Raw genomic sequence first — 24074 nt, 5'->3', positions numbered from 1 at the left:
AGAGGGAACCGATCAGGACCATGACACCAAATGGACTCTCAAAGACCATTCTTCAGAAAACTTCTATATCCTTAGAAGTTTTATCTGACTATTGTGTATTTTTTTTCTGTTATTCCTCTTCTTCCTTCTCTCCTAGGTATGTTTGAATATACATAATTTTTTCTAAAATTTATCATTTCAGTTCCTATTTTTCTTTGTAAATTTTCCAGATCGGTTTTGGACGAAGATATTATGCAAAAGAATACATTAATATGGATAAAGCAAAAGTATTTATTGTCTTAGTCATATTTTACTATTGAGCTCCAGTTGGCAGATTTTCTTAAGCCTTGAAGTAAATTCTGAAGTTGAAGTTTTCCTTTTATCACACTATGATGTATTATGTTTTCATATGTCTGTTCTTTTTGTTGGGTCAATACCCATATATTAACATAGAAACATAGAAACATAGAAAATAGGTGCAGGAGTAGGCCATTCGGCCCTTCGAGCCTGCACCACCATTTATTATGATCATGGCTGATCATCCAACTCAGAACCCCACCCCAGCCTTCCCTCCATACACCCTGACCCCCGTAGCCACAAGGGCCATATCTAACTCCCTCTTAAATATAGCCAATGAACTGGCCTCAACTGTTTCCTGTGGCAGAGAATTCCACAGATTCACCACTCTCTGTGTGAAGAAGTTTTTCCTAATCTCGGTCCTAAAAGGCTTCCCCTCTATCCTCAAACTGTGGCCCCTCGTTCTGGACTTCCCCAACATCGGGAACAATCTTCCTGCATCTAGCCTGTCCAATCCCTTTAGGATCTTATACGTTTCAATCAGATCCCCCCTCAGTCTTCTAAATTCCAACGAGTACAAGCCCAGTTCATCCAGTCTTTCTTCATATGAAAGTCCTGCCATCCCAGGAATCAATCTGGTGAACCTTCTTTGTACTCCCTCTATGGCAAGGATGTCTTTCCTCAGATTAGGGGACCAAAACTGCACACAATACTCCAAGTGTGGTCTCACCAAGGCCTTGTACAACTGCAGTAGTACCTCCCTGCTCCTGTACTCGAATCCTCTCGCTATAAATGCCAGCATACCATTCGCCTTTTTCACCACCTGCTGTACCTGCATGCCCACTTTCAATGACTGGTGTATAATGACACCCAGGTCTCGTTGCACCTCCCCTTTTCCTAATCGGCCACCATTCAGATAATAATCTGTTTTCCTATTTTTGCCACCAAAGTGGATAACTTCACATTTATCCACATTAAATTGCATCTGCCATGAATTTGCTCACTCACCCAACCTATCCAAGTCACCCTGCATCCTCTTAGCATCCTCCTCACAGCTAACACTGCCACCCAGCTTCGTGTCATCCGCAAACTTGGAGATGCTGCATTTAATTCCCTCATCCAAGTCATTAATATATATTGTAAATAACTGGGGTCCCAGCACTGAGCCTTGCGGTACCCCACTAGTCACCGCCTGCCATTCTGAAAAGGTCCCGTTTATTCCCACTCTTTGCTTCCTGTCTGCTAACCAACTCTCCACCCACACCAATACCTTACCCCCAATACCCCCAATACAATAATATATTCTGTTAGTATGGTGATAAATATTAGGATAATTTTGCCTGTAAGCCCAGCTTCATCATCAGCATTCTGCAGAGGCTGTACATTAATGTTGTTCTTGTTACCATCAGGTTGTGGAGCGGTTGAAGTAATTGTATTTTCATCAACACTTCAGCGGGTTCCCTCTTCACTATTTTGTATAGCATTGTTGTGGTCTTTAAGTTGGTTTCATTCTAGCTCTTGTGCAACTTCATGTTTTATTTGGTTTAACATACCTATAGGGATTAAGTTATTTTTTATGATCACTCTACATTGATCTCCTATTCATTGCGCATTTACTTGTATGTAGGAACATTGTGCCACAAACTGTTGATGAAGTTTGTCCCTGTATGCTCTTGTGTCACGCTTAAGTTCTGTTACTAAAATACACACATTATGAATGTGTTTACTTCTAATGACCATTCCATGTGCATCTTTCTTCTCTTAGATGCTTGAGTGGTTTCAGTTGTAAGTGGATTGCTCCATTGAGAAACACCTGCAGCAGTCGCAGTTTGGGGTGTTAGGTTGCTTTGAAAGCTGACTGTATATTTTTTGGGTTTCCTGTTGCCTACCTACCTACTCATCAGTGCACCACGAGCAGTTCGCTTACTGTGATGCCCTGCACAACCTGGCGATCCCTAGGCAGTAGCTGTATCACTCTATTCTGTAGACATCTCTCGGTTTCTAAAGTGAAAGTATGTTTCTCTTTACACCTGCAGCCAGGTTTTGGTTGCAGCCATCCCTAACATGGAGAACAGACGCTAATCAGAGCACCACCCACTCTGGGTACAGATGTGACTGGAGTAGTTTCTGTTTTGGTCTGGGGGTGGTATTTCATTTCCCACCTGCCCTCCATATCTGCAGAGCTTTCCTGAATCCCCCACCTGGGGATGGACCCGATGGGGGACGGACAGAAAACACCTCATTGTTCACTATTATTATTTTGATTTATTTTTCTCAGCTCAAGTTGGTAAAACTTGAAGCACGGACTTAGCCAAAAGTGCGCTCATTTGTCGATTGCTAGGAACATTTGGACTATTCTAGTGTTTAGGATTGTGGCTTTCCAAAGATTTACATAGATATTACTCTGTAGCCCTAATTGTTTAATACAATTGTGTAATGCCTTTGGGATGGTACCAGTTGTAGATATAGTATCAGGACAATGTACACCTTGTTCGTTTTCCATCGTCTTTCAACTTCCTCTTTTAATTCAGCAGATTTCTGGAGTTTTTCACATTGATTTCTGTAAGTTATGTGTGTTTAGAATGGCTATATCTATTAAGTAAGCTGTTTTTGCTTGTTTATCCTGTATTATTATATCCAGACGGCTATTATGAATTGTTCTATCTGTAATAGCTGATTAGCAATTATTAAATTTGAGGCATTCTGACTCTAAAACTGGATCAGGCTTGTATTTATAGTAAGGTGTGATTTCATTTCAGTTATTGTATTATTTATTTTTTCTCAGCTCAACCTGGTAAGAGCTGAGGTACAGCCATAGCCAAGCACACTCATTTCTCAATTATCAGGAGCTTTTGGACTATTCTAGTGGTGTTTAGTACTGTGGCTTGTATTTATAGTAAGGTATGGTATATTTTATGAGTTTGTATTTTAAAGCAAGATTTCAGTGAGTGATATTTGCCACTCGATTATGCCTGTGTATGTTACAGTGGACAGCAATGATTTTGCTTCCTGAAAACTTCTGTCTGTGCCTTGTAGGTTTGGGGCTACTGACCATGAAATTTCTCTATCATGCAGCATTGTTTTGGAATTGCCCATTTCAATTCCCATTTCAAGTCAAAATGTTGCCCACAGTGTAACCTGAAAAGTTTTTTTTCTATCTTGTCCGGGCATGCCTGGGCATACTTTGGGGTGTCAGCATGACCCACGACAATGACGATGTCTATCCTTCAATACCAATTAGCTATACATTACATGTGAAAGAAAACTACCAAAATTTGGAAGACTTGTTGAAACAACACACACAAAATCTGCTAGAGGAACTCGGTAGGTCAGACAGCATCTCAGGGTGATACCCTTCACAGTCGACATTTCAGGCAAGATCCTTCATCAGGATCTGCTTACGTCAACTGTTTACTCTTTTCCATAGATGCTGCCTGACCTGCTGAGTTCCTTCAGCATTTTATGTGTGTTGCTTTGGATTTCCAGCATCTGCAGATTTTCTCGTGTTAGTGTTATGGTACAACAACTACAACTGGAACATCTGTGGAGAACTGAAAGTTCTAAGGTTCAAAGATTAATTTATTACCAAAGTATGTATGCAGTATACAACTCTGAGATTTGCCTTCTCCACCTAGCCATGGTTGTCATTCAAAGAAAAACATCAACCATCCCCCTGCACAAAGAAAACAAATCTCGCATACATCAACACTATCAACCCCCCCACGTGAAAAAAATGCATCAAGAACATCAACTTTCTCCATGCAGAAAAACAAATTGTGCAAAAGGCAACATCAAACTCCAGCCCCACCCCCTACACAAAAAAAACAAACAAATTACGCCAAATGACAACAACAAAGGGGAAAAGTGCAGAATGTAAAAGAAAACATAAAACTAAAAGAGTCCAGTTTGAACTACAGTTCACAGCCAAATCACAAAAGGTAATAGTGCTGCTACTAGGAATGCAGTTCGGATATACCAAGTACTGTTGTTTCATTTGCAAATGGGACAGCCATGCTATAGAATCTCATTACATTAAAAAGGATTGGCCACTCTGTAAGCAGTTGGTTCCAGGGCAGAAATATGTAGCACATAAGCTACTTGATATTTTTGCCTCCACATCATGTAAAACTGGGGCATATGAAAATTTTTGTGAAAGCAATGAACAAGTTAGATGAAATATTTCGATATTTGAGACAGATGTTTCCCAGAATAAGTGATGCCAAGATTAAGGAAGGTATTTTTGTTGGACCACAAATCAAACAGGTCAGCAAAGACAGGCAATTCTAAGAACTTATAATGAGACCAGAGAAGATCACATGGAAGGCATTCAAGGTTGTTGAATTTGTCTTTTGGTAACTGCAAAGCACCAATCTACACGTAGCTAGTTGACAACATGCTTCAAGCATACAAAACCAAGAAGTGCAACATGTCAGTAAAGATTAATTTTCTGAATTTGCATTTAGATTCTTCCCTGCAAACCTTGACGCTGTCAGGAATGAACATGGTGAAAGGTTTCACCACGAAATTGCGGTCCATGAGAAACAGTATCAGGGCAACTGGAACCGTCAAACTAGAAGAGACTAAATCAAGTATTTATTTTTTGTTCGTGACAGGTTTGTAGTAGCTGAGAACTGGCTGATGTCATATCTTTTGATGCCCTTTCAAGATCGCGCAATTACACCTAGTTTACACTGGTGTGCTTACGTTTCATCGCTTCAGGATTGTATGTTTGCTAATTGCTATAAAAGGATCTAACGCGCATCTTTTGGAACAATCCTTACTGGAGCTGGGGGGCGTGTTGTGCAAGTATAACAAATTTGTGGGGTCTCTGGCACGATTGTTGTCTTGGTTATGGTTTGGTTTAGCTGTTACGTATATTGCTGACTTTACTAACATCCTTCTGAATAACCTTTGTCAATCTAACAAGATGAAGATTTTTAATCACAATTAAGTATGAAAGTAATCATTACCTTGAAGTCGACATCATCTTCAACCCAGTCCTAATGCCCTGCACTGGGTGACCTTTCTGATCCGAACCCGCCCATCCCCGACTCATTTTCCTTTCACTCCTTGCCAAAATCCATCCCAGACCATCACTTTTCTCCCATTTGAATTCCCCGCCAGCGGCTGCCCTCAGTCATATTCCCGGTGCTGCGAACCGCCAGCCCCGTCACTGTGGCGCCAACACTCTCCGGTTGTCTCCGCTCCCCGTCAGCCGCTCTCCCGGCCCAATCCTCCCCCCACACTCTCTCAACCTCCGTGTCGGTCCGCCACACTCTGTACAATAGTCTGATAACTGCAAGATCGAAGCTGACCGTCCCCACACACGGGCCCCGCGTCCGACCCATGCCAGTCCGCACACTCACCGCGCTGGGGGCTGCGACTGTCGGCCGGCGGGGCCGCCTTCGTCTTCGGCTCTTAGGCCCGCCGGGTGTTCGACAGGAAGGGTCGCCGAGCCGGAGTCTGAGCGGGAGAAGGGAATCGGTGGCCAAGAGGTCAGGAATTGGGGGAATTGTGCCCGTGGGGGAGAGGAGGCGACCGGGGAGCCCCAAGCTGGGGCGGCACGGCCCAGTCGGAAGGTCGGGGAGCGGAGCCCCAAGCTGAGGGAGCGAAGCCGGGAGACTGGAGAACCAAACGTGAGAATCAGGAGGCTGGAAGCCTGGATCCAGGGGAGAGGGAATCAGATCAGGAAGTAGGGAACCTGCATGTGGGTGAGGGGAGACTGATCCTGAGGAGCTCGATGGAGGCAGAGGACCTGGATCTGGATCTGGAGCCTGGATGCCACAATTTACAGGCGGGAATATGTTGCCAGGGTCTGAGGAAAGAGGCAGGGAGTCGAGCCTCAGGAACAGGCAGTTGGCCCAAAGTTGAACACGATGGATAGAAACTGGGATCCTGGTGATGAGAGAGTGAAAGTGTGAAGTGAGGGCAGGGGAACGGTTGGAGATCATCAGGAGCTGAACGACGAAGAGAGACCGGCGGTAGGACGGGTGTAGGGTACACAGCTACACCATAACTACAGCGTAGATTGGACGCCAAATTATATATTGACCTTAAGAGATGGTGTCTCATGTAATGACATCAGTGTAAGGCGGTTGCTTTTGGTTGGTTTGTAATTGAAATAAAGGGCTTCTCATTAAAAATACAAAAAGTCGAATCCCAACTCTTACGGAGCAGATGAAGGTAAAAATGATAGTAAAATAGATCTATCTGTGTGTGAGCGAGTTCGAGCTGCGGGGTCGGGGAAGGGCCTGGCTGAGTGGGAGGATGGTATCGGGCGAGAGGCCTGTCGATGAGCGGAGAAGGGTTGGTCAAGACGCAGAAGGAGACAACCGTGTGGTCAGAAACTTAGCAGACTCTAGCATGGAAAAATAAAGAATGGGGCGATGCAGAGACGCCAGAGGATTTCCGGAGCTACGAAACCAGTCCCGAAGAGATCTCCTAAAAAGTACAGAAGGCCGGATCATGGATCTTATGGAGTAGATGAAGGTAAAAATGATCGTAAAGTCGATAGTCTGTGTGCGTGAGAGAGTTTCAGTGATTAAATGTCAAGGAAAAAATGCTGTATCAAGTTTAGTTTTAATATAAAATTAACGCATTTCTCTCCTGTGTTGAATGAAGTGGTTTGTGAATGAATGTTCATGGTCTTCTGTTGCTGTTGCCCATCCCATCAAGGTTTGACATGTTTTGCATTCGGAGACGCAAACACGAGAAAATCTGCAGATGCTGGAAATTCAAACAATACACACAAAATACTGGTGGAACACAGCAGGCCAGGCAGCATCTATAGGAAGAAATACAGTCGATGTTTCGGGTCAAGACCCTTTGTCAGGACTAACTAAAAAAAGAGTAAGAGATTTGAATGCGGGAGGGGGAGGGGATATCCGAAATGATAGGAGAAGACAGGAGGGTGAGGGATGAAGCTAAGAGCTGGAAAGTTGATAGGGAAAAGGGATACGGAGCTGGAGAAGGGGGAGGATCATGGGACAGGAGACCTAGGGAGAATGAAAGGTGGAGGAGAGCTCAGAGGAAGATGGAGAGCAGGCAAGGAGTGATTGTGAGAGAGACAGAGAGATGAAAAAAGGGGGGGGGAATAATAAATAAATAAGGGATGGGGTAAAAAGAGGAGGGGCATTAACGGAAGTTAGAAAGATCAGTGCTCATGCCATCAGGTCAGAGGCTACCCAGACGGAATATAAGGTGTTGTTCCTCCAACCTGAGTGTGGCTTCATCTTGACAGTAGAGGAGGCCAAGGATTGACATATCAGAATGGGCAATGGACGTGGAATTAAAATGTGTGGCCACTGGGAGATTCTGCTTTCTCTGGCGGACAGAGTGTAGGTGTTCAGTGAAATAGTCTCCTAGTCTGCGTCGGGTCTCACCAATTTATAGAAGGCCACACCTGGAGCACTGGACGCAGTATATCACAGCAGCCGACTCACAGGTGAAGAGTTGCCTCACCTGGGAGGACTGTCTGGTGCCTTGAATGGTGGTGAGGGAGGAAGTGTAAGGGCAGGTGTAGCACTTGTTTCGCTTACAAGGATAAGTGCTTGGAGGGAGATTGGTGGGAAGGGATGTGGGGACGAATGGACAAGGGAGTCGCGTAGGGGACGATCCCCGCGGAAAGCAGAAGGGGGGGGAGGGAAAGATGTGCTTGGGGGTGGGATCCCGTTGGAGGTAGCGGTAGTAACAGAGAATTATATGTTGGACCTGGAGGCTGGTGGGGTGGTGGGTGAGGACACTATCCCTAGTGGGGTGGCAGGAGGATGGGGTGAGAGCAGATGTGTGTGAAATGACAGAGATGCATTTGAGAGCAGAGTTGATCGTAGAGGAAGGGAAGCCACTTTCTTTAAAAAAAGAAGACATCTCCTTCATCCTGGAATGAAGAGCCTCATCCTGAGTGCCGATGCGGCGGAGATGGAGGAATTGAGAGAAGGGGATGGCATTTTGTAAGAGACAGGGTGGGAAGAGGAATAGTCCAGGTAGGTCTGAGAGTCTGTCGGCTTATAGTAGACATCAGTAGATAAACTGTTTCCAGAGACAGAGACCGAAAGATCAAGAAAGGAGAGGGAGGTGTCAGAAATGGACCGGTAAATTTGAGGGCAGGGTGAAAGTTGGAGGCAAAGTTAATGAAGTCAACAAGCTCAGCATGTGTGCAGGAAGCAGCGCCAATGTTGTTGTCGATGTAGCGAAGGAAAAGTGGGGGACAGATACCAGTATAGCTTGGAACATGGACTGTTCCTCAAAGCCAACAGAAAGGCAGGCATAGCTGGGACCCATACGGGTGCCCATGGCTACACCTTTAGTTTGGAGGAAGTGGAAGGAGCCAAAGGAGAAATTACTAAGAGTAAGGACTAATTCAGCTAGACGGAGGAGCGTGGTGGTAGAGGGGAACTGGTTAAGTCTGGAATCCAAAAAGAAGCGGAGAGCTTTGAGACCTTCCTGGTGGGGTGGAGGTATTTTGGGACTGAATATCCACGGTGAAAATTAGGCAGTGGGGACCAGGGAACTTAAAATCATCGAAAAAATTCAGAGTATGAGAAATGTCACGAACATAGGTGGGAAGGGATTTAACAAGGGGGGATGAAACAGTGTCGAGGTATGCAGAAATGAGATCGGTGGGGCAGGTGCAAGCTGAGACAATGGGTCTACCTGGACAAGCAGGTTTATGGATCTTGGGTAGAAGGCAGAAACGGGAAGTGCGGGGTGTGGGAAGTATGAGGTTGGTGGCAGTGGATGAGAAATCCCCAGAGCTGATAAGGTTGGTGATGGTGTGGGAGACAATGGCCTGGTGATGCTTAGTGGGGTCATGATGGAAGGGTAAATAAGAGGAGGTATCAGCGAGCTGTCACTGTGCCTCGGCAAGGTAGAGGTCAGTACGCCAGACTACAACAGCACCCCCCTTATCGGCGGGTTTTATAGTAAAGTTAGGATTGTTGCGGAGGGAGTGGAGAGCAGAGTGTTCAGAAGGAGTGAGGTTGGAATTGGAACAAGGTGTGGTGAAGTCGAGACGGTTGATGTCCCGTCAGCAGTTAGCAATAAAGAGATCCAGAGCAGGCAAAAGACCAGAGCGGAGTGTCCATGAAGAGGAGGAGGGTTGAAGGTAGGAGAAGGGGTCATTGCGGGTGGGAAAGTCCTTGCCAAGGAAGTAGGCTCGAAGATAGAGCCAGCGGAAGAAGAGTTCATGGCGCACGCAGAACTCGCTGTGGTCTGGGCAAAGGGGGACAAAGGTAAGGCCCTTACTGAGGACAGAGCGCTCTGCCTCAGAGAGTTGAAGATCGGAGGGGATGGTAAAGACCCGGCACAGATGAGAGCTGGGATCAGAGGGGGAAGGGAGGCCTGATGAAGAGTTTCGGTCCGAAACGTGGACTGTACTCCTTGCTATAGATGCTGCCTGGCCTGCTGGGTTCCACCAGCATTTTGTGTGTGGTGCTCGCATTTGGAGATGCTGTTTTTCACACCACTATTATAACGAGTGACTATTTGATTTACTGTTCCTTTCCTGTCATTCTGAATCGGTCTGGCCTGGCCATGCATCTCTGAACTTTCTCATTAACAAGGCACTTTTGCAGAGTACTGCCACTCAGGATGTTTTTTTTTGTTGTTGTTTATCCTACCGTTCTCTGTAAAATGGAGATATTGTTGTGTGTGAAAAGCTTAAGAGGTCAGTAGGTTGAGATACTCAAACTATCCTGTCTGGTATCAACAGTCATCCACATTTTGACTTGAATACTACCTGACTTGCCTGTTCCTGGGTAACGCTGAGTTCATCTTTCTCTTTACGCATCTCAGTCTCGACCTGCTTCTCCCTTTTTACCTTGTTCAAAGAAGTAACTGAGGCCAGTCTTTTAAAGGTTAGCTTTATTAATGAAATGTACATTGAAGCATTCAGTGAAATACATCCTTTTGCGACAGCAAACAGCACAGTCCAAGGATGTGCTGGTAGACAGCCCACAAGTGTCACCACGTTTCTGGTAACAATGTAGTATTCCGAAAATTCAGCAACCTGAACCTATACACCTTTGGAATATGGGAGGAAATCAGAGCACCCAGAGGAAATCCATGCAGTCATACAAACTCCTTACAGACATGGGTGGGAATTGAGCCCCATTGTGATCGTTGGCATTGTAAAGCGATTTCAGTATTGACTATGCAATAGTGATACCCCAGAGGGAGTTCTGAACTGTCATTTGTTTGGAACATGTCTTGGTAAACAAGTTCAAATGAGCCATTATTCATCTTTTAATATTAGGAGGTTAATGAATATTGTTTATACCCCTTCACTTAAATACTCCAGAATGTATTATCTGATTAGATGCTGAAAAAGCCTTTGACAGAGTTGAATGGTCTTATTTATTTAGTGTGCTCAAGAAATTTAATTTTAGTTTGATATTTATATCTTGGATCAAATTGTTATATCATACCGCTGTAGCTTTGGTTTGCGCTAATAATCAAAGATCTCCCTTTTTTCGTCTATTTCGCGGTACTAGGCAAGGATGCCCTCTTAATCCTTTACTATTGAATATCGCCCTTGAACCTTTAACAATTGCTATCCATGACTCGCCCAATATTTTTTGGTATTATCTGTGGAAATGAAATACATAAATTATCACTATATGTGGATGATTTGTTATTATTTTCTCTAATCCGGAGGAGTCAATTCTTGTTATACTAGCTTTGTTGTCTCAATTTAGTGATTTTTCTGGCTACAAATTAAACCTTAATAAGAGTGAATTATTTCCCCTAAATAAACAGGTTCCTATTTACGGATGTTTACCATTTAAATTGGTTACTGACTCTTTTATATATTTAGGGATTATAATTATGAAAAAGTATAAAGATTTATTTAAAGCTAATTTTTTTACCTTTAATTGATCAGATTAAACTTTTGTTTACTAAATGGTCACCAATATCTTTGTCTTTGATTGGTCAGATTAATGCTATTAAGATTATTTTGCCTAAATTTCTATATGTACAAACGTTTGTATTTCAATCAGTTCCAATTTTTATTCCAAAATCTTTCTTTGATAACGTTGTCTCAAACATTTCTTCATATATATGGCAGAACAAAAATCCTAGGCTAGGTAAAAGGTATTTACAGAAATCTAAAAAAGAGCGGGGGGTTTGTGCTCCCAAATTTTAGATTTTATTATTGGGCAATTAATATTCGACACTTAAAATTTTGGTTACGAGACTTGGATGCAACTTTAAGTCCACATTGGGTAAATCTTGAATGTAATTCATAACAAGGGTTTTCTTTGGGTTCCGTTTTAGGGACTTGCTTCCTTTCATTTTTTCTAAACTGTATAAACAAATGAATAATCCAATAGTTAAGCATACTTTACGTATATGGTTTAAATTTCGAAAATTTTTTGGGTTGAACCATTTAATTTAGCAAGTCCTATTATACCTAATTTCTTTTTTCAACCTTCCACTATGGATCAGGCTTACTTTGATTGGAAAATCAAAGGTATGCAGTAGTACGATTTTGTGATTTATTTTTGGATACTTGTTTTATGTCCTTTGATCAACTTTCTAATAAATATAATTTACGCATATCTCACTTTTTTAGATACCTACAGGTTAGAAACTCCTTAATTACTGTTTCTCCTAATTTTCCACACTTATTTTTTGGAAAAAAATTTAGATTTAAATCTCTCTCAGAAAGGTGTTGTAGCAATTATTTATAATATAATTATGAATTTATGTCCTGATGTATCTAATAAAATTAAAACTGATTGGGAAAGAGAACTTAAGATTATTATACCAATTGAAAAATGGGGAAAAAATTCTTCAGTTAGTTAATTCATCTTCTATATTTGCTAAACATGCGTTGATACAGTTTAAAGTAGTGCACAGGGCTCATATGTCCAAAGATAAACTGTCTCGTTATTACTCTTATATAAATCCTATATGTGATAGATGTCATTCCGAAATAGCTTCTTTAACTCACATGTTTTGGTCATGTCCTTTGTTGAAAAAATATTGGAAAGATATTTTTTATATTATTTCAACGGTTTTGAATATAGACTTACAACCTCACCAAATTACTGCTATTTTTGGGTTACCAATGATTGACTCAAATCATTTAACTCTTCAGCTTGTCAGATGGTTGCATTTCTTACTTTAATGGCTAGAAGATCCATTTTGCTGAATTGGAAAGAGATTAACCTTCCTACTATATTTCACTGGTTTTCACAAACTATATTGTGTTTAAATTTGGAAAAAATTAGAAGTGTGGTTTATGACCCTTCCATTAAATTTGGAAAAACTTGGAGGCCATTTATTCAGCATTTTCATTTGATGTAATTTGACCATTTCCAAACTTATTTTACTTCTCTGTAGTGTTGGTTGAGAGAAACGGAGTCGTCGACACTAAGGTTTTCTTTTCTCCCAATTTTTACGATGTTAAAACAACCTAGGTTTTTTTTAGTTTAGTTGATTAATTCTGTTTAGATTACTATTTTTTTGAGAGGGTTATTAATTTTTTTTCCTTTTTCATAATTTTTGTCTAGGTATTTTTCTTTGTTCTGTATTATTCATTGGTATCCTATATGATTGGGAGTTTTTCAATTAAGTATTATTTGGTTTTATAATTACTCATGTTATTATAACAATATATTCGCAATAACTTTGTACTACTATTATGTCATCTTTATATTTTATGAAACTAATAAAAAGATTGAAAAAGAAAAAAAAATGAGCTGAAGGAAGGATTCAATAAGGATGTACCAGCTTCTTCCAGTGCCTGGCTTTGTACTGTTCAAGGAATTTCTAAGTGGGGAGAAGAAACAGAAATCAGAGTTGCAAAGGGATTTGTGCGACCTCATGCAGGATTCCCTAAAGGGTAACTTGCAGTTTGAGTCAGTGGTAAGGAAGTTCATCATCACACTGTGTTGGTCATTGACACAGAAATTATGCATTTCGTTGTACATTTCGATATATACATACATAAGAAAACAAGGAAATTTGGCACTGTCTCATCTTGTACACCACTGATATCAGTTAAGGGAAAATGCTTGAGGTTCACTCTCTACAATTTGCATCTTGGTTTGTGTGACGGAAACAATGAAATTGCTTGCTCAATAATTCCAGCAATAAATACAGTGATGAGTACAAAACATCAGAGTTCAACCAAGAGTGCTGAATCACAGTGAAGACAGATGTAAATATAAGCTGTACTTCTGCGTCTTAGATCTTGAGTTTTGGTCAGCTGAGGGCTTTATTCATTGGAGACTAAGGGACTCAAGGTGATCTTATAGAGGTGTAAAATGTCATTGTGGGTACAGATAGGGTGAATATGCTCAGTCTTTTTCCCAGCTTTGGTGAATCAAGAACCAGAGGTTTAAGGTAAGAGAGGAGAGATTTATGATTAACTTTATGTGTCACAATTTCACCGAAACATAGGGTAAAATATGTTGTTTGTGTCAATGGTAAATACAGTCTGAAGACTCTGTTGGGGACAGCGTACAAGAGTCGCCATGCTTCCAGCACCAACATGGCAGTCCCACATTGTACTAAGCATAATCTGTATAGTTTTGAAATGTGGGAGGAAATGGGAGCATTCAGAGGAAACCCACACAATCATGGGGAGAATGTACAAACTCCTTATCGACAGCAGTGGGAATTGAACCCCATTTAGTGAATGCTGGCACTGAGAAGTGTTGCACTAACTGACAGCTACTGAACGAGGTGGGAGGCTGCCCCTACTCAAAGCATCTGTTGGGCCATGAAGTGTCATAGAGCCCCACAACAGGGAAAAGGCTCTTTGGCCCACAATCTCCATGATGACCCATTAATACTATCGGTGTGAGACAGATGTGGTTCAGATGAGAATCCAAAAGCACAAACTTGGTTTTAGATAAGCATTTACTGCACAAGGGACACCTGCTAAGGAGGGAATGTCTGTTGTGCCAAAGAACACTGTTGATATAGTTCCAGAATGCAGTTGTACACTCAGACTGGATAATGGACTGCAGGACATGAATTTCAAATGAGAAAGGGTAAATTCAAAGGAGATGTGCAGGGCAAGTTGTTTTTCACACAGAGTGGTGGCTGCCAGGGACGGTACTAAAGGAAAGTATAATAGAGGTGTTTTGAAAGTCTCATCGATAGGTACATGAATGTGTATGGAATAGAAAGATATGGACATTGTGTAGGCAGAAGAAAGTAGGTTAGTCAGGATTTAATTACTATTTTAATTATTTTGTCAAGGCATGGTGGGGTAAAGGGCCTTTTTCAGTGCTGTGCTGTTCCATTTTCTAGATAGTTAGCAGACTCTGGATAGAGTCTCTCATTACCTGTATCGTGATCTCTGCAGAGTAGGATTTTTTTTTAGCATGTTGCACCAGACAGTCAGCCATTCTTGTCTGGTGTGTGGTGTCAGGATTGGTCTCCTTTCAGATTAACCTGGTCACGATATGAACATTCCTGACTTGACCCTTTTTTCTTTTACGAGGGAGAGTGGTTAGCTCGACGCTCAGCCTGGCCGGGATGGAAAGCGTGCTCGGAGGGGGGCGGCCCGGCTTGGATTTGAACTGGGGAACCTTCGCTCTGGAGTCCGGCGCTGATGCCTTTGCGCCACCAGCCAGCATCAGAGTGGGTACTTGACTCTTTAAAGAGTGTCCTTCGTTTTGGAATCTTGGGACATTCCACACAAGCAATATTTTTTGTTTTCAATCTGCCACAATTTTACTTTGTACTTTAGTGGAAAGCCAATTTCCATGGACTGTCCTTTAACATGATCTATAGCTCAGTGATAGGGTGCCCAATCAACTGGTGTTTATTGCCATCCCCATCCATTATTTAACCCTGTTTTTCCCCACCATGCAGGAGAATGTACCCTCTGTCATAAACTAGCTTTTCCTGGACTAGGAACTGAAAGTACTGACAACACATGGCGTCTCACACTTCTCTGCAAAATGGCGAGAATTTGAGACAGTTCAATAACGGTTAAGTGGTTTATTATTGTCACATGTACCAAGTTGCACTGATAAAACTTTGTTTTCCACACAATCCATGTAGATCATTTTATGACATTAGTGCATTGAGGTTGTACAGGGGATAAGCAATAAGAGAATGCAGAATAAAGTATTACAGTTACAGAGAAAGTGCAGTGTAGGTGCAAGGCCCTGATGTGGTAGATTGTGTGGTCAGGTGTAGAAGGGAAGCGTTCAATAGTTTTATAACAGTGGGAGAGAAACTGTTCCTGAGACTGATGGTATATGCTTTCAGAGAGATTGTACAGGGTGGGTGGGTCTTTGATTATGTTGGCTGCTCTACTGAGGCAGTGAGAGCTGTGTGCCGAATCCATGGACTAGTTTCTGTGATATGTTGAGTTGTGTTCACAGCTCACTGCAGTTTCCTACATTCACGGAAAGAGCAGTTGCCGTACCAAACCACGATACATCCGGATAGGATTTTTTCTACATGATGTATTGAGGGAAATTGGTGAGGGTCAAAGGGGACCTGTTCAATTTCTTTAGCATCCTGAGGGAGGAGAGGTGCCAGTGGGCTTTGCAGCCATGGTGTCTGTGTGCTTGGACCAGAACCTTCAAGGTCACAGAAGAGCCTAAAGGGCCTTGTGTTCCCTCGGATTGAGACATTGCCATCTCAGTGACACCAGATATCTTGGTGCTTGTTCACTTTCGATTAAGAGAGCTGGGCTTTGGGTAACTGATTGCTACCATATAGACAATGACATTCGGCCCAAAATACCACAGGTCATCTCATGATACAGAATGGTCTTCATCGAAACAGAGACACAAGGGTCAGCAAATGTTGGGATGTGGAGTGCGAAAACGGGCAGAATCAGTAGTACTCAGCAGGTCAGGCAGCATCCAAGAAGAGAAATGGATGGCTGAAAATTCAGGTTGAGATCATTCTGCTGAGATCATTGCCCTTCACTAACTACCTTCCTTCGACCATAAAGGATAAGTCATAGGAGTAGAATCGGCCATTCTGTTTATCAAGCCTGCTTCACCATTCCACCATGGCTGGTTTATTATCACTCAGCCCGATTATTGAGCCTTTGATGCAGAGATTAATCAAGAACCTGTCAAACTATGCTTTGAGTATACCCGATGACTTGCCCTGTACAGCTGTCTGTGGTAAACAATGTCCACAGATTCACCACAATCTGACAAAAGAAATTCATCCTTCTGTCTGTTATAATTGGACCCTCCCACCATAGGAAACATCCTTTCCACATCCACTCTGTCTGGGTCTTTCAAGATTGGAAAGGTTTCAATGAGATCCCCCCTTGTCCTTCTGAATTCCAGCGAGTGCAGACCCAGAGCCATCAAATGTTCCTCGTATGATAACCCTTTTATTCCTTGAATCTTCCTTGTGAACCTCCTCTGGACCCTCTCCAATGCCAGCACATCTTTTCTATGGTAAGAGGCTCAAAACTGTTCACAGTACTCAAGGTGAGGCCTCACTAATGCTTTATAAAGCCTCAGCAATGCATTCTTGCTCTTGTATTCTAGACCTTCTGAAATGAATACTAACATGGCATTTGTAAACCTCACCACTGACTCTACCTGCAAGTTAACCTTTCGGGTGTTCTGCACAAGGACTCCCAAGACCCTTTGCATCTTAGATTTTTGGCTTTTCTCCCTATTTAGAAAATGTTCTGCACATTTATTTCTAATACCAAAGTGCATGACCATGCATTTTCCAACTTTGTATTTCATTTGCCACTTTCTTGCCCCTTCTCCTAATCTGTCTAAATCCTTCTGCATCCTACCTGTTTCCTCAACACTACCTGCCCCTCACCAATCTTCATATCATCTGCAAACTTGGCAACAAAGTCATCTATTCCATCGGCTAAATCATTTCTATACAGTATAAAAAGAAGTGGTCCCAACACCGACCCCTGTAGAATACGACTAGTCACTGGCAGCCAACCAAAGGATGCTTTTATTCCCACTCGCTGCCTCCTACCAATCAGGCAATGCTCTAACCATGTTAGTAACTTTCCTGTAATACCATGGGCTCTTAACTTGGTAGACAGCATCATGTGTGGCATCTTGTCAAAGGTCTTCTGAAAGTCCAAATATACAACATTCACTGCATCCCCTTTCATGTCCACAGAATCTCCCATCTGTTCCCCTCATTATTGAGTACCCTATCATGACCGCTCCCTTCTTCTCTCTCTTCCCTTTCTGCACCACGGACTCATGCTCAGTGCCTGTAACCTGTCACCGTGACATTCTCCCAGGAAGTCATCTGCCGCAAGACTATCCAAAGCAGTATACTTATTTTTGAGGGGATGGCCACAGGTGTGTTCTGCTCGACCTGCCTATTTCTATTTCTCCTGACAGTCACCCAGCTACTCGCCTCCTGCAACACCGGGATTTTCTCCCAGAATCATTCTGTTGAGCCTTCTTCTGAACTCTTATATAGAACATTACGACAGGCCCTTCAACCCTTGATGCTGTGCCAACGTATTAACCAACTCCAAGATCAATCAAAAGCTTACAATTTTCACTGAACCATTACTGTTCCTCCTCTCTCCTATCTACTGTGCAGTGGATATTCAACAGGTTGCTGCCTGGACTTGTTCAACCTATCCTCATATTGTCTTCGGAGGATAAGATGAGTGAGCTGAGGTTTTTCTCTTTAGGCTGAAGAAGCATGAGAGGTAACTTGATAGAAGTTTACAAGATCATAACTGGCATTGATTGAGTGGATATCCAGAGGCTTTTTCCCAGGGTGGAAAGAGGTAAGAAAGGTTTTTTTTGCAGAGCCCAGTAGATGTGCTGAACCACCTCAGGGATCGAAGTAGAGATAGATAAATTGGGTACTTTCAAGAAACTCTCAAATCATATGGATGATAGAAAAATTGAGTGTTACTGTAGGAGGGAAAGCTTAGATTAATCCTAGAACAGCTTAAGTGGTTTGCTCAATATTGTTGGCTGAAAGGCCCATACTGTGCTGTGTTGTTCAGTCTCATTCATTGCATTTTTTTGACCTTCCCGTACATTAATAAATTTCCCCTTCTCTCTGTTGCTCACCCCTACCTTCCTAATTCCCAACTTCTTATGCCTATCTCTCCAGTTTCTCACTCTCGACTTACCCGCCCCATCTGAACCCCCACTGGTCTTCCTCTTCACTACCCTGCATCCCACTTCCCCTTCCATGACAACATCTCTTTGACTGACACTTCCTCTCTGTTCTCCTCATCAAGGATGAAGATATTAAGCCATGCTGAGGGGTAACCATATGCAGAAGATCAAATCTGGCTCATGGATGAAGTCCCACATTTACAAAACCAGGATGACTGTCGGACAGTGTGGTAGAATTCCGAAAAGGTCCTGATGTTGGCTAGGAATCAATCTGTGAGTATTGACAAATTTTGGAGCGGTGATGGGAGACGGAGCATGTTTAAAGAAAGTTTACAAAAGTATTTGTCCAGAGCAACAGCCCTGCCTGTGATTAGTCCCTGATTCCTGATATGGCTCCATGCTGAAGCCAGTGGAGTTTCTACATAAAGGCACCAGTATACATTTGACTCAGACTCGCTATCACAGCCATATATCCTTTCTTGGAGCGTGCCTCCTTCGCCAACTTACTCCAGTTGGCTTTAGGATTGGTTTCCAAGCCTCTCAGTTTGGACCTTCTGAGGATCCCAGATAATCACATTTTATTGACTCTGCCTCTCGCCACTTCTCCCGTCAAGCTCTGAAGGCGACTCTCTCCGCCATGAGGAGGTACTTGGTGTCCCTATCCCAGACCCTTCCACACCTTCGGGACACTTTCTTCACCGTCTGTAATGGTCCTACCCGTTATTTCATCCTCCGTCGGATTCACGCCTGCAATCGCCGTTTTTTTGACTTTGTCATGTTAGGCAAAGATTGCAAGATCCTACATCTACGGACTCCAGAGCCTGCCGGCCCCGACGCTAGCAGGCATGAACTTCAGATTGCGGCCCTTGCCACTGATCTCGGCGGCTCCAACACCTCAGGGCATATTCAAAACCCGGACTCCAGCAACGACCATGGAGACATTCACAGCGATTGAGCAACCACCAACTGCGATGCCAGCCTTGAACTCCAGGCCGGGTCTTTATGTGCCGCTGTTGTGACTCCTGTCTCCCCTTCCCCCACCAATACCCTGCAATCCCGTCTCCTTCAGATCCCACCGTCAGCTCCTGGGTACTCAGAGGCTCCATCTTCCTCTCACCCCAACCCTCCCCTCTCCATTGACACCCCCAGCCTCCCCCCTCCCCCCTCTGATCCCAGCTCTCATCCGTGCCGGGTCTTTACCATCCCCTCTGACCTTCAACTGTCGGAGGCAGAACGCTCTGTTCTCAGTAAGGGCCTCACGTTTGTCCCCCTTCGCCCACACCTCAGCGAGTTCCGTGTTCACCACGATGTGGAACTTTTCTTCTGCCGTCTCCGTCTCCGAGCCTACTTCTTCGGCAAGGACTCTTCCACCCCCACCGATGACCCCTTCTCCCATCTTCAACCCTCCTCTTCTTCATGGACACCCTGCTCTGGTCTTCTGCCTGCTCTGGATCTCTTTATCGCTAATTGCCGACGGGACATCAACCGTCTCGACTTCACCGCACCTTGTCCCCATTCCAACCTCACTCCTTCCGACCGCTCTGCTCTCCATTCCCTCCACACTAATCCTAACCTTATTATTAAACCCGCCGATAAGGGGGGTGCTGTTGTAGTCTGGCGTACTGACCTCTACCTTGCCGAGGCACAGCGACAACTCGCGGATACCTCCTCTTATTTACTCCTCGATCGTGACCCCACTAAGGAGCACCAGGCCATTGTCTCCCACACCATCACCGACTTTATCCGCTCAGGGGATCTCCCATCCACTGCTACCAACTTTATAGTTTCCACACCCCGCACTTCCCGTTTCTACCTCCTACCCAAGATCCACAAACCTGCCTGTCCTGGCTGACCTATTGTCTCAGCTTGCTCCTGCCCCACCGAACTCATCTCTGCATACCTCGACACTGTTTTATCACCCCTTGTTCAATCCCTTCCGACCTATGTTCGTGACACTTCTCACGCTCTTAAACTTTTCGGTGATTTTAAGTTCCCTGGCCCCCACTGCTTTATTTTCACCATGGATGTCCAGTCCTTATATACTTCCATCCCCCATCAGGAAGGTCTTAAAGCTCTACGCTTCTTTTTGGATTCCAGACCTAATCAGTTCCCCTCTACCACCACTCTGCTCCGTCTAGCGGAATTAGTCCTTACTCTTAATAATTTCTCCTTTGGCTCCTCCCACTTCCTCCAAACTAAAGGTGTAGCTATGGGCACCCATATGGGTCCTAGCTATGCCTGCCTTTTTGTTGGGTTTGTGGAACAATCTATGTTCCGTGCCTATTCTGGTATCTGTCCCCCACTTTTCCTTCGCTACATCGATGACTGCATTGGCGCTGCTTCCTGCACGCATGCAGAACTCGTTGACTTTATTAACTTTCCCTCCAACTTTCACCCCTGCCCTCAAGTTTACCTGGTCCATTTCCGACACCTCCCTCCCCTTTCTAGATCTTTATGTCTCTGTCTCTGGAGACAGCTTATCCACTGATGTCTACTATAAGCCTACTGACTCTCACAGCTATCTGGACTATTCCTCTTCTCACCCTGTCTCTTGCAAAAACGCCATCCCCTTCTCGCAATTCCTCCGTCTCCGCCGCATCTGCTCTCAGGATGAGGCTTTTCATTCCAGGACGAGGGAGATGTCTTCCTTTTTTAAAGAAAGGGGCTTCCCTTCCTCCACTCTCAACTCTGCTCTTAAACGCATCTCCCCCATTTCACGTACATCTGCTCTCACTCCATCGTCTCGCCACCCCACTAGGAATAGGGTTCCCCTGGTCCTCACCTACCACCCCACCAGCCTCCGGGTCCAACATATTATTCTCCGTAACTTCCGCCACCTCCAACGGGATCCCACCACTAAGCACATCTTTCCCTCCCCCCCCTCTGCATTCCGCAGGGATCGCTCCCTACACAACTCCCTTGTCCATTCGTCCCCCCCATCCCTCCCCACTGATCTCCCTCCTGGCACTTATCCGTGTAAGCGGAACAAGTGCTACACATGCCCTTACACTTCCTCCCTTACCACCATTCAGGGCCCCAAACAGTCCTTCCAGGTGAGGCAACACTTCACCTGTGAGTGGACTGGGGTGATATACTGCGTCCGGTGCTCCCGATGTGGCCTTTTATATATTGGCGAGACCCGACGCAGACTGGGAGACCGCTTTGCTGAACATCTACGCTCTGTCCGCCAGAGAAAGCAGGATCTCCCAGTGGCCACACATTTTAATTCCACATCCCATTCCCATTCTGACATGTCCACCCACGGCCTCCTCTACTGTAAAGATGAAGCCACACTCAGGTTGGAGGAACAACACCTTATATTCCGTCTGGGTAGCCTCCAACCTGATGGCATGAACATCGACTTCTCTAACTTCCGCTAAGGCCCCACCTCCCCCTCGTATCCCATCTGTTACTCATTTTTATGCACACATTCTTTCTCTCACTCTCCTTTTTCTCCCTCTGTCCCTCTGAATATACCTCTTGCCCATCCTCTGGGTCCCCCCCCCCCTTGTCTTTCTTCCTGGACCTCCTGTCCCATGATCCTCTCGTATCCCCTTTTGCCTATCACCTGTCCAGCTCTTGGCTCTATCCCTCTCCCTCCTGTCTTCTCCTATCATTTTGGATCTCCCCCTCCCCCTCCAACTTTCAAATCCCTTACTCACTCTTCCTTCAGTTAGTCCTGACGAAGGGTCTCGGCCTGAAACGTCGACTGCACCTCTTCCTAGAGATGCTGCCTGGCCTGCTGCGTTCACCAGCAACTTTGATGTGTGTTGCTTGAATTTCCAGCATCTGCAGAATTCCTGTTGTTTACATTTTACTTACTTCATTTAGAGAGCAGCGTGGAACAGGCCCTTCTGGCCCATTGAGTCGTGCTGCCCAGCAATCCACCTATTTAACACTGGCCTAATCACAGCACAATTTACAAACACCAACTAACCTACTAAATAGTACGTCTTTGGACTATGGATGGAAACCGGAGCACCCGGAGGAAACCCACGCACTGACGGGAAGAACATACAATCTCTTTACAGGTGGGTTACAGGTCCAAGCACCCATGCCCCAAGCTGTAATTGTGTTGCACGAACCACTGCACCCCTGGACCTTTGATGTTGTCTGTGTGGAATTTGCAGCTTCTCCCTGTCGCCGTAGGGTTTACCCTGGGAGCTTCAGTTTCCTTCCGGTTATTAATAATTGGTTTATTATTCTCACACATGATGAGATACAGCGAACAACTGTGCACTGAAATGGACCTTGTTTTTTTGTAATTGTGTTCTTTCTTCAGTACATTGCATATAATTTTATTTTCTAGTGAATGCTGCCGATCTGACACTATGAGATTGTGCTGCTGTTGCAAGTTAAGTTTTTCCTTGCCCCTGTTCACACATGTACTTTAGATATGACAATAAATACGACTGACAGCTACACAGATTATTTAAAAAAAACCCTTCTCTTTCACAGGCAGCTATTTCACTACTTCTTAAAAAGGACAAGGACCCGACTCAATGTGGACCATATCGCCCCATCTCACTTTTGAATGTAGATGTGAAAATTTTGGCTAAAGTGCTTGCATGCCATTTAGAACGTCCCCTTCCCAATATAATCTCAGACGATCAAACAGGTTTTATTAAAAATTGCCATTTTTTTTTAATATCTGTCGACTGGCTGATGTGGTTTATTCACCCAGTGATTCTCTAAGTCTGGAGGTTGTTATCTCTTTGGACGTGAAGAAGGCGTTTGGTACAGTGGAGTGGGTATACTTGTTTAGTGTTTTGGAGAAATTTGGATTTGGCAGAATATTTGTAGCTTGGGTTAAGCTATTATACCACTCGCCTTTAGCATGTATACAGACAAATCATTTTCAATCTGACTATTTCCTATTAACACGTGGCATTCGCCATTGTCCCTTCTTCTTTTTGCAATTGCAATTGAGCCTCTTTCTATTGCACTTAAGTCAACTATATTATTTCAAGGTGTTAGAAAAGGGGACATGGAACACCGTATATCCCTATATGCTGATGACCTCTTACTTTATGTTAGCGACCCTGTAGGTAGTAGTCCTGCTATTGTGTAATTATTAGGTCAGTTTGGAGCCTTCTCTGGCTATAAACTGAACTTCCAAAAAAGCAAATGCTTTCCCATTAATAACTTGGCCCTACAGATCCGACAGGAATCTTTGCTTTTTCCTTTATCTCAAGATGATTTTGTATACCTAGGAATACATATTACTCGCTCTTTTACATCTCTGTTTGAAGCTAACTACAGGCCTCAGGTTAGCCAAATGAAGGCTGATTTTGAGAGATGGCGCAGTTTACCCCTTACTATAGCTGGGAGAATTCAATCAGTGAAAATGACTATACTTCCTAGATTTCTTTATTTGTTTCAGTGTTTGCCAGTTTTCTTATCTAAGTTACTTTTTAAGTCAGTTGACCAAGCTATAACCTCCTTTATTTGGGAAAATAAGGTCCCAAGGGTTAATAATCACACTCTCCAAAAAGGTTGTGACGTAGGTGGAATGGGTCTTCCCAGCTTTATTCATTATTACTGGGCATCGAACATTCAAAAAATATTATTTTGGCTCCACCGGCCAGATATAATCTGGTGCCTGCTTGAGTCATGGTCTTGCCACTCCTCATCTCTCCCAGCTTTGATGTATTCTTCCTTCCCATTGAAATCCTCTCAATTCACATCTAACCCGGTCATGCTGTCCACCCTCAAAATTTTTAATCAATT

General features: G+C 43.8%; 1 protein-coding gene across 2 annotated transcripts in view; it reads left to right on the top strand.

Annotated features, from left to right (window-relative positions):
• The first annotated feature begins 5480 nt into the window (after positions 1-5480).
• The window catches only part of LOC140209500 (1-phosphatidylinositol 4,5-bisphosphate phosphodiesterase delta-4-like), a 43200-nt gene continuing 24606 nt past the window's right edge, over positions 5481-24074 (top strand). Inside the window, exons 1-2 of one of the 2 annotated variants that reach the window (XR_011889003.1) lie at positions 5481-6765; positions 18467-18617. The gene's annotated coding sequence lies outside the window, so the exon portion shown is untranslated. Of the gene's footprint in view, positions 6766-14613; positions 14875-18466; positions 18618-24074 lie in introns of those variants that run through there. The other variant, XR_011889002.1, reaches the window with a different exon arrangement.

Source organism: Mobula birostris, chromosome 14 (genome assembly GCF_030028105.1).
Source record: "Mobula birostris isolate sMobBir1 chromosome 14, sMobBir1.hap1, whole genome shotgun sequence".
Taxonomy (NCBI): Eukaryota; Metazoa; Chordata; class Chondrichthyes; order Myliobatiformes; family Myliobatidae; genus Mobula; species Mobula birostris.
Note: the sequence above shows the minus strand (reverse complement) of the source record. Positions and strands in the feature narration are given on the sequence as shown.